Source organism: Amblyomma americanum, chromosome 8 (genome assembly GCF_052857255.1).
Source record: "Amblyomma americanum isolate KBUSLIRL-KWMA chromosome 8, ASM5285725v1, whole genome shotgun sequence".
NCBI lineage: Eukaryota > Metazoa > Arthropoda > Arachnida > Ixodida > Ixodidae > Amblyomma > Amblyomma americanum.
The window spans coordinates 84,814,799-84,828,692 of record NC_135504.1 but is presented as its reverse complement, the minus strand read 5'-3'; the positions used below and the strand labels follow the sequence as shown (position 1 = coordinate 84,828,692).

The following is a 13,894-nucleotide window of genomic DNA, read 5'->3' as shown; positions in this document are numbered from 1 at the left end:
TCCTTTCTTTTCTCCTGCTCTCAGCGCAGCTGACCGTACGTGCCGCAGGGAGGGCCAGTTTTTCCCCTGCCGCCCACACAAACGTGTTGTGTGGATAGAAGAGGGACGAATGGAGTGGGTTACCTTGATGCCGTGAATTGTTCTGGCGTGCTAGCTCAGTTGGTTAGAGCGTTGTGCTTATAACGCGAAGGTCGCACGTGCGATCCCTGCGCAGGCCATGGTTTCCTTTTTTTTCTCCTGCTTCCAGCGCAGCTGACCGTACGTGCCGCAGGGAGGGCCAGTTTTTCCCCTGCTACCCACACAAACGTGTTGTGTGGATAGAAGAAGGACGAATGGAGTGGGTTACCTTGATGCCGTGAATTGTTCTGGCGTGCTAGCTCAGTTGGTTAGAGCGTCGTGCTAATAACGCGAAGGTCGTGCGTGCGATCCCTGCGCAGGCCATGGTTTCCTTTTTGTTCTCCTCCTCTCAGCGCAGCTGACCGTACGTGGCGCAGGGAGGGCCAGTTTTTCCTCTGCCGCCCACACAAACGTGTTGTGTGGATAGAAGAAGGACGAATGGAGTGGGTTACCTTGATGCCGTGAATTGTTCTGGCGTGCTAGCTCAGTTGGTTACAGCGTTGTGCTAATAACGCGAAGGTCATACGTGCGATCCCTGCGCAGGCCATGGTTTCCTTTTTTTGCTCCTGCTCTCAGCGCAGCTGACCGTACGTGGCGCAGGGAGGGCCAGTTTTTCCTCTGCCGCCCACTCAAACGTGTTGTGTGGATAGAAGGACGAATGGAGTGGGTTACCTTGATGCCGTGAATTGTTCTGCCCTGCTAGCTCAGTTGGTTACCGCGTCGTGCTAATAACGCGAATGTCGTAAGTGCGATCCCTGCGCAGGCCATGGTTTCCTATTTTCTCTCCTGCTCTCAGCGCATCTGACCGTACGTGCCGCAGAGAGAGGCCAGTTTTTCCTCTGCCGCCCACACAAACGTGTTGTGTGGATAGAATAAGGACGAATGGAGTGGGTTACCTTGATGTCGTATATTGTTCTGGCGTGCTAGCTCAGTTGGTTAGAGTGTCGTGCTAATAACGCGAAGGTCGTACGTGCGATCCCTGCACAGGCCATGGTTTCCTTTTTTTCTCCTGCTCTCAGCGCAGCTGACCGTACGTGCAGCAGGGAGGGCCAGTTTTTCCCCTGCCGCCCGCACAAACGTGTAGTGTGGATAGAAGAAGGACGAATGGAGTGGGTTACCTTGATGCCGTGAATTGTTCTGGCGTGCTAGCTCAGTTGGTTATAGCGTCGTGCTAATAACGCGAAGGTCGTACGTGCGATCCCTGCGCAGGCCATGGTTTCCTTTTATTTCTCCTGCTCTCAGCGCAGCTGACCGTACGTGCCGCAGAGAGAGGCAAGTTTTTCCTCTGCCGCCCACACAAACGTGTTGTGTGGATAGAAGAAGGAGGAATGGAGTGGGTTACCTTGATGCCGTGAATTGTTCTGGCGTGCTAGCTCAGTTGGTTACAGCGTCGTGCTTATAACGCGAAGGTCGTACGTGCGGTCCCTGCGCAGGCCATGGTTTCCTTTGTTTTCTCCTGCTCTCAGCGCAGCTGACCGTACGTGCCGCAGAGAGGGGCCAGTTTTTCCTCTGCCGCCCACACAAACGTGTTGTGTGGATAGAAGGACGAATGGAGTGGGTTACCTTGATGCCATGAATTGTTCTGGCGTGCTAGCTCAGTTGGTTAGAGTGGCGTGCTAATAACGCGAAGGTCGTACGTGCGATCCCTGCACAGGCCATGGTTGCCTTTTTTTTCTCCTGCTCTCAGCGCAGCTGACCGTACGTGCCGCAGAGAGAGGCCAGTTTTTCCTCTGCAGCCCACACAAACGTGTTGTGTGGATAGAAGGACGAATGGAGTGGGTTACCTTGATGCCGTGAATTGTTCTGGCGTGCTAGCTCAGTTGGTTACAGCGTCGTGCTTAAAACGCGAAGGTCGTACGTGCGGTCCCTGCGCAGGCCATGGTTTTCTTTTTTTTCTCCTGCTCTCAGCGCAGCTGACCGTACGTGGCGCAGGGAGGGACAGTTTTTCCTCGGCCGCCCACACAAACGTGTTGTGTGGATAGAAGAAGGACGAATGGAGTGGGTTACCTTGATGCCGTGAATTGTTCTGGCGTGCTAGCTCAGTTGGTTACAGCGTCGTGCTAATAACGCGAAGGTCGTACGTGCGATCCCATGGTGTCCTTTTTTTTCTCCTGCTCTCAGCGCAGCCGACCGTACGTGCCGCAGGGATGGCCAGTTTTTCCTCTGCCGCGCACACAAAATGTGTTGTGTGGATAGAAGGACGAATGGAGTGGGTTACCTTGATGCCGTGAATTGTTCTGGCGTGCTAGCTCAGTTGGTTAGAGCGTTGTGCTTATAACGCGAAGGTCGCACGTGCGATCCCTGCGCAGGCCATGGTTTCCTTTTTTTTTCTCCTGCTCTCAGCGCAGCTCACCGTACATGGCGCTGGGAGGGCCAGTTTTTCCTCTGCCGCCCACACAAACGTGTTGTGTGGATAGAAAAAGGACGAATGGAGTGGGTTACCTTGATGCCGTGAATTGTTCTGGCGTGCTAGCTCAGTTGGTTACAGCGTCGTGCTAATAACGCGAAGGTCGTACGTGCGTTCCCTGCGCAGCAGTCCATGGTTTTCTTTTTGTTCTCCTGCTCTCAGCGCAGCTGACCGTACGTGGCGCAGAAGGGACAGTTTTTCCTCCGCCGCCCACACAAACGTGTTGTGTGGATAGAAGGACGAATGGAGTGGGTTACCTTAATGCCGTGAATTGTTCTGGCCTGCTAGCTCAGTTGGTTAGAGCGTCGTGCTAATAACGCGAAGATCGTAAGTGCGAACCCTGCGCAGGCCATGGTTTCCTTTTTTTGCTCCTGCTCTCAGCGCAGCTGACCGTACGTGACGCAGGGAGGGCCAGTTTTTCCTCTGCCGCCCACTCAAACGTGTTGTGTGGATAGAAAAAGGACGAATGAAGTGGGTTACCTTGATGCCGTGAATTGTTCTGGCGTGCTAGCTCAGTTGGTTACAGCGTCGTGCTAATAACGCGAAGGTCGTACGTGCGATCCCATGGTGTCCTTTTTTTTCTCCTGCTCTCAGCGCAGCCGACCGTACGTGCCGCAGGGATGGCCAGTTTTTCCTCTGCCGCGCACACAAAATGTGTTGTGTGGATAGAAGGACGAATGGAGTGGGTTACCTTGATGCCGTGAATTGTTCTGGCGTGCTAGCTCAGTTGGTTAGAGCGTTGTGCTTATAACGCGAAGGTCGCACGTGCGATCCCTGCGCAGGCCATGGTTTCCTTTTTTTTTCTCCTGCTCTCAGCGCAGCTCACCGTACATGGCGCTGGGAGGGCCAGTTTTTCCTCTGCCGCCCACACAAACGTGTTGTGTGGATAGAAAAAGGACGAATGGAGTGGGTTACCTTGATGCCGTGAATTGTTCTGGCGTGCTAGCTCAGTTGGTTACAGCGTCGTGCTAATAACGCGAAGGTCGTACGTGCGTTCCCTGCGCAGCAGTCCATGGTTTTCTTTTTGTTCTCCTGCTCTCAGCGCAGCTGACCGTACGTGGCGCAGAAGGGACAGTTTTTCCTCCGCCGCCCACACAAACGTGTTGTGTGGATAGAAGGACGAATGGAGTGGGTTACCTTAATGCCGTGAATTGTTCTGGCCTGCTAGCTCAGTTGGTTAGAGCGTCGTGCTAATAACGCGAAGATCGTAAGTGCGAACCCTGCGCAGGCCATGGTTTCCTTTTTTTGCTCCTGCTCTCAGCGCAGCTGACCGTACGTGACGCAGGGAGGGCCAGTTTTTCCTCTGCCGCCCACTCAAACGTGTTGTGTGGATAGAAAAAGGACGAATGGAGTGGGTTACCTTGATGCCGTGAATTGTTCTGGCGTGCTAGCTCAGTTGGTTACAGCGTCGTGCTAATAACGCGAAGGTCGTACGTGCGTTCCCTGTGCAGTCCATGGTTTTCTTTTTGTTCTCCTGCTCTCAGCGCAGCTGACCGTACGTGGCGCAGGGAGGGACAGTTTTTCCTCCGCCGCCCACACAAACGTGTTGTGTGGATAGAAGGACGAATGGAGTGGGTTACCTTGATGCCGTGAACTGTTCTGGCGTGCTAGCTCAGTTGGTTAGAGTGTCGTGCTAATAACGCGAAGGTCGTACGTGCGATCCCTGCGCAGGCCATGGTTTCCTTTCTTTCTCCTGCTCTCAGCGCAGCTGACCGTACGTGCCGCAGTGAGAGGCCAATTTTTCCTCTGCCGCCCACTCAAACGTGTTGTGTGGATAGAATAAGGACGAATGGAGTGGGTTATCTTGATGCCGTGAATTGTTCTGGCGTGCTAGCTCAGTTGGTTATAGCGTCGTGCTAATAACGCGAAGGTCGTACGTGCGATCCCTGCGCAGGCCATGGTTTCTCCTTTCTTTTCTCCTGCTCTCAGCGCAGCTGACCGTACGTGCCGCAGGGAGGGCCAGTTTTTCCCCTGCCGCCCACACAAACGTGTTGTGTGGATAGAAGAGGGACGAATGGAGTGGGTTTCCTTGATGCCGTGAATTGTTCTGCCCTGCTAGCTCAGTTGGTTAGAGCGTCGTGCTAATAACGCGAAGGTCGTACGTGCGATCCCTGCGCAGGCCATGGTTTCCTTCCTTTTTGTTTTCTCCTGCTCTCAGCGCAGCTGACCGTACGTGCCGCAGGGAGGGCCAGTTTTTACTCTGCCGCGCACACAAAATGTGTTGTGTGGATAGAAGGACGAATGGAGTGGGTTACCTTGATGCCGTGAATTGTTCTGGCGTGCTAGCTCAGTTGGTTAGAGCGTTGTGCTTATAACGCGAAGGTCGCACGTGCGATCCCTGCGCAGGCCATGGTTTCCTTTTTTTTCTCCTGCTTCCAGCGCAGCTGACCGTACGTGCCGCAGGGAGGGCCAGGTTTTCCCCTGCTACCCACACAAACGTGTTGTGTGGATAGAAGGACGAATGGAGTGGGTTACCTTGATGCCGTGAATTGTTCTGGCCTGCTAGCTCAGTTGGTTAGAGCGTCGTGCTTATAACGCGAAGGTCGTACGTGCGATCCCTGCGCAGGCCATGGTTTCCTTTTTTTTTCTCCTGCTCTCAGCGCAGCTCACCGTACGTGGCGCAGGGAGGGCCAGTTTTTCCTCTGCCGCCCACACAAACGTGTTGTGTGGATAGAAGAAGGACGAATGGAGTGGGTTACCTTGATGCCGTGAATTGTTCTGGCGTGCTAGCTCAGTTGGTTACAGCGTCGGGCTAATAACGCGAAGGTCGTACGTGCGTTCCCTGCGCAGTCTATGGTTTTCTTTTTGTTCTCCTGCTTTCAGCGCAGCTGACCGTACGTGGCGCAGGGAGGGACAGTTTTTCCTCCGCCGCCCACACAAACGTGTTGTGTGGATAGAAGGACGAAAGGAGTGGGTTACCTTAATGCCGTGAACTGTTCTGGCCTGCTAGCTCAGTTGGTTAGAGCGTCGGGCTAATAACGCGGTTTCCTTTTTTTTCTCCTGCTCTCAACACAGCTGACCGTACGTGGCGCAGGGAGAACCAGTTTTTCCTCTGCCGCCCACACAATCGTGTTGTGTGGATAGAGGAAGGACGAATGGAGTGGGTTACCTTCGTGCCGTGAATTGCTCTGGCGTGCTAGCTCAGTTGGTTAGAGCATCGTGCTAATAACGCGGTTTCCTTTTTTTTCTCCTGCTCTCAGTGCAGCTGACCGTACGTGGCGCCGGGAGAACCAGTTTTTCCTCTGCCGCCCACACAAACGTGTTGTGTGGATAGAAGAAGGACGAATGGAGTGGGTTACCTTCATGCCATGAATTGTTCTGGCGTGCTAGCTCAGTTGGTTAGAGCGTGGTGCTAATGACACGGTTTCCTTTTTTTTCTCCTGCTCTCAGCGCAGCTGACCGTACGTGGCGCAGGGAGAACCAGTTTTTCCTCTGCCGCCCACACAAACGTGTTGTGTAGATAGACGAACGACGAATGGAGTGAGTTACCTTGATGCAGTGAATTGTTCTGGCTTGCTAGCTCAGTTGGTTAGAGTGTCGTGCTAATAACGCGAAGGTCGTACGTGCGTTCCCTGCGCAGTCTATGGTTTTCTTTTTGTTCTCCTGCTCTCAGCGCAGCTGACCGTACGTGCCCCAGTTTTTCCCCTGCCGCCCACACAAACGTGTTGTGTGGATAGAAGAAGGACGAATGGACTGGGTTACCTTGATGCCGTGAATTGTTCTGGCGTGCTAGCTCAGTTGGTTATAGCGTCGTGCTAATAACGCGAAGGTCGTACGTGCGATCCCTGCGCAGGCCATGGTTTCCTTTCTTTTTCCTGCTCTCAGCGCAGCTGACCGTACGTGCCGCAGAGAGAGGCCAATTTTTCCACTGCCGCCCACACAAACGTGTTGTGTGGATAGAATAAGGACGAATGGAGTGGGTTACCTTGATGCCGTGAATTGTTCTGGCGTGCTAGCTCAGTTGGTTATAGCGTCGTGCTAATAACGCGAAGGTCGCACGTGCGATCCCTGCGCAGGCCATGGTTTCCTTTTTTTTCTCCTGCTCTCAGCGCAGCTGAGGGTACGTGCCGCAGGGAGGGCCAGTTTTTCCTCTGCCGCCCGCACAAACGTGTTGTGTGGATAGAAGGACGAATGGAGCGGGTTACCTTAATGCCGTGAATTGTTCTGGTCTGCTAGCTCAGTTGGTTAGAGCGTCGTGCTAATAACGCGAAGATCGTAAGTGCGAACCCTGCGCAGGCCATGGTTTCCTTTTTTTGCTCCTGCTCTCAGCGCAGCTGACCGTTCGTGGCGCAGGGAGGGCCAGTTTTTCCTCTGCCGCCCACTCAAACGTGTTGTGTGGATAGAACGACGAATGGAGTGGGTTACCTTGATGCCGTGAACTGTTCTGGCCTGCTAGCTCACTTGGTTAGAGCGTCGTGCTAATAACGCGGTTACCTTTTTTTCTCCTGCTCTCAACACAGCTGACCGTACGTGGCGCAGGGAGAACCAGTTTTTCCTCTGCCGCCCACACAATCGTGTTGTGTGGATAGAGGAAGGACGAATGGAGTGGGTTACCTTCGTGCCGTGAATTGCTCTGGCGTGCTAGCTCAGTTGGTTAGAGCATCGTGCTAATAACGCGGTTTCCTTTTTTTTCTCCTGCTCTCAGTGCAGCTGACCGTACGTGGCGCAGGGAGAACCAGTTTTTCCTCTGCCGCCCACACAAACGTGTTGTGTGGATAGAAGAAGGACGAATGGAGTGGGTTACCTTCATGCCATGAATTGTTCTGGCGTGCTAGCTCAGTTGGTTAGAGCGTGGTGCTAATGACGCGGTTTCTTTTTTTTTCTCCTGCTCTCAGCGCAGCTGACCGTACGTGGCGCAGGGAGAACCAGTTTTTCCTCTGCCGCCCACACAAACGTGTTGTGTAGATAGACGAAGGACGAATGGAGTGAGTTACCTTGATGCAGGGAATTGTTCTGGCTTGCTAGCTCAGTTGGTTAGAGTGTCGTGCTAATAATGCGAAGGTCGTACGTGCGATCCCTGCGCAGACCATGGTTCTCTTTTTTATCTCCTGCTCTCAGCGCAGCTGACCGTAAGTGCCGCAGGGAGGGCCAGTTTTTTCCTCTGCCGCCGACACAAACGTGTTGAATGGATAGAAGGACGAATGGAGTGGGTTACCTTGATGCCGTGAATTGTTCTGGCGTGCTAGCTCAGTTTGTTAGAGTAGAGTGTCGTGCTAATAACGCGAAGGTCGTACGTGCGATCCCTGCACAGGCCATGGTTTCCTTTTTTTTCTGCTGCTCTCAGCGCAGCTGACCGTACGTGGCACAGGGAGGGCTAGTTTTTCTTCTGCCGCCCACACAAACGTGTTGAATGAATAGAAGTACGAATGGAGTGGTTTACCTTGATGCCGTGAATTGTTCTGGCGTGCTAGCTCAGTTGATCAGAGTGTCGTGCTAATAACGCGAAGGTCGTACGTGCGGTCCCTGCGCAGGCCATGGTTTTCTTTTTTTTCTCCTGCTCTCAGCGCAGCTGACCGTACGTGGCGCAGGGAGGGACAGTTTTTCCTCGGCCGCCCACACAAACATGTTGTGTGGATAGAAGAAGGACGAATGGAGTGGGTTACCTTGATGCCGTGAATTGTTCTGGCGTGCTAGCTCAGTTGGTTACAGCGTCGTGCTAATAACGCGAAGGTCGTACGTGCGATCCCATGGTGTCCTTTTTTTTCTCCTGCTCTCAGCGCAGCCGACCGTACGTGCCGCAGGGAGGGCCAGTTTCTCCCCTGCCGCCCACACAAACGTGTTGTGTGGATAGAAGGACGAATGGAGTGGGTTACCTTGATGCCGTGAATTGTTCTGGCGTGCTAGCTCAGTTGGTTATAGCGTCGTGCTAATAACGCGAAGGTCGTACGTGCGATCCCTGCGCAGGCCATGGTTTCCTTTTATTTCTCCTGCTCTCAGCGCAGCTGACCGTACGTGCCGCAGAGAGAGGCAAGTTTTTCCTCTGCCGCCCACACAAACGTGTTGTGTGGATAGAAGAAGGAGGAATGGAGTGGGTTACCTTGATGCCGTGAATTGTTCTGGCGTGCTAGCTCAGTTGGTTACAGCGTCGTGCTTATAACGCGAAGGTCGTACGTGCGGTCCCTGCGCAGGCCATGGTTTCCTTTGTTTTCTCCTGCTCTGAGCGCAGCTGATCGTACGTGCCGCAGAGAGGGGCCAGTTTTTCCTCTGCCGCCCACACAAACGTGTTGTGTGGATAGAAGGACGAATGGAGTGGGTTACCTTGATGCCGTGAATTGTTCTGGCGTGCTAGCTCAGTTGGTTACAGCGTCGTGCTTAAAACGCGAAGGTCGTACGTGCGGTCCCTGCGCAGGCCATGGTTTTCTTTTTTTTCTCCTGCTCTCAGCGCAGCTGACCGTACGTGGCGCAGGGAGGGACAGTTTTTCCTCGGCCGCCCACACAAACGTGTTGTGTGGATAGAAGAAGGACGAATGGAGTGGGTTACCTTGATGCCGTGAATTGTTCTGGCGTGCTAGCTCAGTTGGTTACAGCGTCGTGCTAATAACGCGAAGGTCGTACGTGCGATCCCATGGTGTCCTTTTTTTTCTCCTGCTCTCAGCGCAGCCGACCGTACGCGCCGCAGGGATGGCCAGTTTTTCCTCTGCCGCGCACACAAAATGTGTTGTGTGGATAGAAGGACGAATGGAGTGGGTTACCTTGATGCCGTGAATTGTTCTGGCGTGCTAGCTCAGTTGGTTAGAGCGTTGGGCTTATAACGCGAAGGTCGCACGTGCGATCCCTGCGCAGGCCATGGTTTCCTTTTTTTTTCTCCTGCTCTCAGCGCAGCTCACCGTACGTGGCGCTGGGAGGGCCAGTTTTTCCTCTGCCGCCCACACAAACGTGTTGTGTGGATAGAAAAAGGACGAATGGAGTGGGTTACCTTGATGCCGTGAATTGTTCTGGCGTGCTAGCTCAGTTGGTTACAGCGTCGTGCTAATAACACGAAGGTCGTACGTGCGTTCCCTGCGCAGTCCATGGTTTTCTTTTTGTTCTCCTGCTCTCAGCGCAGCTGACCGTACGTGGCGCAGGGAGGGACAGTTTTTCCTCCGCCGCCCACACAAACGTGTTGTGTGGATAGAAGGACGAATGGAGTGGGTTACCTTAATGCCGTGAATTGTTCTCGCCTGCTAGCTCAGTTGGTTAGAGCGTCGTGCTAATAACGCGAAGATCGTAAGTGCGAACCCTGCGCAGGCCATGGTTTCCTTTTTTGCTCCTGCTCTCAGCGCAGCTGACCGTACGTGGCGCAGGGAGGGACAGTTTTTCCTCTGCCGCCCACTCAAACGTGTTGTGTGGATAGAAGGACGAATGGAGTGGGTTACCTTGATGCCGTGAACTGTTCTGGCGTGCTAGCTCAGTTGGTTAGAGTGTCGTGCTAATAACGCGAAGGTCGTACGTGCGATCCCTGCGCAGGCCATGGTTTCCTTTCTTTCTCCTGCTCTCAGCGCAGCTGACCGTACGTGCCGCAGTGAGAGGCCAATTTTTCCTCTGCCGCCCACTCAAACGTGTTGTGTGGATAGAATAAGGACGAATGGAGTGGGTTATCTTGATGCCGTGAATTGTTCTGGCGTGCTAGCTCAGTTGGTTATAGCGTCGTGCTAATAACGCGAAGGTCGTACGTGCGATCCCTGCGCAGGCCATGGTTTCCTTTCTTTTCTCCTGCTCTCAGCGCAGCTGACCGTACGTGCCGCAGGGAGGGCCAGTTTTTCCCCTGCCGCCCACACAAACGTGTTGTGTGGATAGAAGAGGGACGAATGGAGTGGGTTACCTTGATGCCGTGAATTGTTCTGGCTTCTAGCTCAGTTATTTATAGCGTCGTGCTTATAACGCAAAGGTCGTACGTGGGATCCCTGCGCAGGCCATGGTTTCCTTCTTTTTCTCCTGCTCTCAGCGCAGCTGACCGTACGTGGCGCAGGGAGGGCCAGTTTGTCCTCTTCCGCCCACACAAACGTGTTGTGTGGATAGAAGAAGGACGAATGGAGTGGGTTTCCTTGATGCCGTGAATTGTTCTGCCCTGCTAGCTCAGTTGGTTAGAGCGTCGTGCTAATAACGCGAAGGTCGTACGTGCGATCCCTGCGCAGGCCATGGTTTCCTTTTTGTTTTCTCCTGCTCTCAGCGCAGCTGACCGTACGTGCCGCAGGGAGGGCCAGTTTTTACTCTGCCGCGCACACAAAATGTGTTGTGTGGATAGAAGGACGAATGGAGTGGGTTACCTTGATGCCGTGAATTGTTCTGGCGTGCTAGCTCAGTTGGTTACAGCGTCGTGCTAATAACGCGAAGGTCGTACGTGCGTTCCCTGCGCAGTCTATGGTTTTCTTTTTGTTCTCCTGCTCTCAGCGCAGCTGACCGTACGTGGCGCAGGGAGGGACAGTTTTTCCTCCGCCGCCCACACAAACGTGTTGTGTGGATAGAAGGACGAAAGGAGTGGGTTACCTTAATGCCGTGAACTGTTCTGGCCTGCTAGCTCAGTTGGTTAGAGCGTCGGGCTAATAACGCGGTTTCCTTTTTTTTCTCCTGCTCTCAACACAGCTGACCGTACGTGGCGCAGGGAGAACCAGTTTTTCCTCTGCCGCCCACACAATCGTGTTGTGTGGATAGAGGAAGGACGAATGGAGTGGGTTACCTTCGTGCCGTGAATTGCTCTGGCGTGCTAGCTCAGTTGGTTAGAGCATCGTGCTAATAACGCGGTTTCCTTTTTTTTCTCCTGCTCTCAGTGCAGCTGACCGTACGTGGCGCCGGGAGAACCAGTTTTTCCTCTGCCGCCCACACAAACGTGTTGTGTGGATAGAAGAAGGACGAATGGAGTGGGTTACCTTCATGCCATGAATTGTGCTGGCGTGCTAGCTCAGTTGGTTAGAGCATCGTGCTAATAACGCGGTTTCCTTTTTTTTCTCCTGCTCTCAGTGCAGCTGACCGTACGTGGCGCAGGGAGAACCAGTTTTTCCTCTGCCGCCCACACAAACGTGTTGTGTGGATAGAAGAAGGACGAATGGAGTGGGTTACCTTCATGCCATGAATTGTTCTGGCGTGCTAGCTCAGTTGGTTAGAGCGTGGTGCTAATGACGCGGTTTCTTTTTTTTTCTCCTGCTCTCAGCGCAGCTGACCGTACGTGGCGCAGGGAGAACCAGTTTTTCCTCTGCCGCCGACACAAACGTGTTGATTGGATAGAAGGACGAATGGAGTGGGTTACCTTGATGCCGTGAACTGTTCTGGCCTGCTAGCTCACTTGGTTAGAGCGTCGTGCTAATAACGCGAAGGTCGTACGTGCGATCCCTGCGCAGGCCATGGTTTCGTTTTTTTTCTCCTGCTCTCAGCGCAGCTGACCGTACGTGCCGCAGGGAGGGCCAGGACGAATGGAGTGGGTTACCTTCATGCCGTGAATTGTTCTGGCGTGATAGCTCAGTTGGATAAAGCGTCGTGCTAATAACGCGGTTTCCTTTTTTTTCTCCTGCTCTCAACACAGCTGACCGTACGTGGCGCAGGGAGAACCAGTTTTTCCTCTGCCGCCCACACAATCGTGTTGTGTGGATAGAGGAAGGACGAATGGAGTGGGTTACCTTCGTGCCGTGAATTGCTCTGGCGTGCTAGCTCAGTTGGTTAGAGCATCGTGCTAATAACGCGGTTTCCTTTTTTTTCTCCTGCTCTCAGTGCAGCTGACCGTACGTGACGCAGGCAGAACCAGTTTTTCCTCTGCCGCCCACACAAACGTGTTGTGTGGATAGAAGAAGGACGAATGGAGTGGGTTACCTTCATGCCATGAATTGTTCTGGCGTGCTAGCTCAGTTGGTTAGAGCGTGGTGCTAATGACACGGTTTCCTTTTTTTTCTCCTGCTCTCAGCGCAGCTGACCGTACATGGCGCAGGGAGAACCAGTTTTTCCTCTGCCGCCCACACAAACGTGTTGTGTAGATAGACGAAGGACGAATGGAGTGAGTTACCTTGATGCAGTGAATTGTTCTGGCTTGCTAGCTCAGTTGGTTAGAGTGTCGTGCTAATAATGCGAAGGTCGTACGTGCGATCCCTGCGCAGACCATGGTTCCCTTTTTTATCTCCTGCTCTCAGCGCAGCTGACCGTAAGTGCCGCAGGGAGGGCCAGTTTTTTCCTCTGCCGCCGACACAAACGTGTTGAATGGATAGAAGGACGAATGGAGTGGGTTACCTTGATGCCGTGAATTGTTCTGGCGTGCTAGCTCAGTTTGTTAGAGTAGAGTGTCGTGCTAATAACGCGAAGGTCGTACGTGCGATCCCTGCACAGGCCATGGTTTCCTTTTTTTTCTGCTGCTCTCAGCGCAGCTGACCGTACGTGGCACAGGGAGGGCTAGTTTTTCTTCTGCCGCCCACACAAACGTGTTGAATGAATAGAAGTACGAATGGAGTGGGTTACCTTGATGCCGTGAATTGTTCTGGCGTGCTGCCTCAGTTGGTTAGAGTGTCGTGCTAATAACGCGAAGGTCGTACGTGCGATCCCTGCGCAGGCCATGGTTTCCTTTTTTTCTGCTGCTGTCAGCGCAGCTGACCGTACGTGGCGCAGGGAGGGCTAGTTTTACTCTGCCGCCCACACAAACGTGTTGAATGGATAGAAGGACGAATGGAGTGGTTTACCTTGATGCCGTGAATTGTTCTGGCGTGCTAGCTCAGTTGATCAGAGTGTCGTGCTAATAACGCGAAGGTCGTACGTGCGGTCCCTGCGCAGGCCATGGTTTCCTTTGTTTTCTCCTGCTCTCAGCGCAGCTGACCGTACGTGCCGCAGAGAGAGGCCAGTTTTTCCTCTGCAGCCCACACAAACGTGTTGTGTGGATAGAAGGACGAATGGAGTGGGTTACCTTGATGCCGTGAATTGTTCTGGCGTGCTAGCTCAGTTGGTTACAGCGTCGTGCTTAAAACGCGAAGGTCGTACGTGCGGTCCCTGCGCAGGCCATGGTTTTCTTTTTTTTCTCCTGCTCTCAGCGCAGCTGACCGTACGTGGCGCAGGGAGGGACAGTTTTTCCTCGGCCGCCCACACAAACGTGTTGTCTGGATAGAAGAAGGACGAATGGAGTGGGTGACCTTGATGCCGTGAATTGTTCTGGCGTGCTAGCTCAGTTGGTTACAGCGTCGTGCTAATAACGCGAAGGTCGTACGTGCGATCCCATGGTGTCCTTTTTTTTCTCCTGCTCTCAGCGCAGCCGACCGTACGTGCCGCAGGGAGGGCCAGTTTTTCCCCTGCCGCCCACACAAACGTGTTGTGTGGATAGAAGGACGAATGGAGTGGGTTACCTTGATGCCGTGAATTGTTCTGGCGTGCTAGCTCAGTTGGTTATAGCGTCGTGCTAATAACGCGAAGGTCGTACGTGTGATC

The 13,894-nt window shown here is 53.5% G+C and overlaps 5 non-coding genes across 5 annotated transcripts; all 5 read left to right on the top strand.

Annotated features, from left to right (window-relative positions):
* The first annotated feature begins 144 nt into the window (after window positions 1-144).
* On the top strand, window positions 145-218 carry TRNAI-UAU (transfer RNA isoleucine (anticodon UAU)). Its single transcript has one exon. It is a non-coding gene; the product is annotated as a tRNA-Ile (tRNA).
* Window positions 219-2,356: 2,138 nt separating this feature from the next.
* On the top strand, window positions 2,357-2,430 carry TRNAI-UAU (transfer RNA isoleucine (anticodon UAU)). The gene has a single exon. It is a non-coding gene; the product is annotated as a tRNA-Ile (tRNA).
* Window positions 2,431-3,236: 806 nt separating this feature from the next.
* TRNAI-UAU (transfer RNA isoleucine (anticodon UAU)) lies at window positions 3,237-3,310 on the top strand. The gene has a single exon. It is a non-coding gene; the product is annotated as a tRNA-Ile (tRNA).
* Window positions 3,311-4,800: 1,490 nt separating this feature from the next.
* Window positions 4,801-4,874, top strand: TRNAI-UAU (transfer RNA isoleucine (anticodon UAU)). The gene has a single exon. It is a non-coding gene; the product is annotated as a tRNA-Ile (tRNA).
* A 146-nt stretch (window positions 4,875-5,020) lies between these two features.
* Window positions 5,021-5,094, top strand: TRNAI-UAU (transfer RNA isoleucine (anticodon UAU)). The gene has a single exon. It is a non-coding gene; the product is annotated as a tRNA-Ile (tRNA).
* The last annotated feature ends 8,800 nt before the right edge of the window (window positions 5,095-13,894 follow it).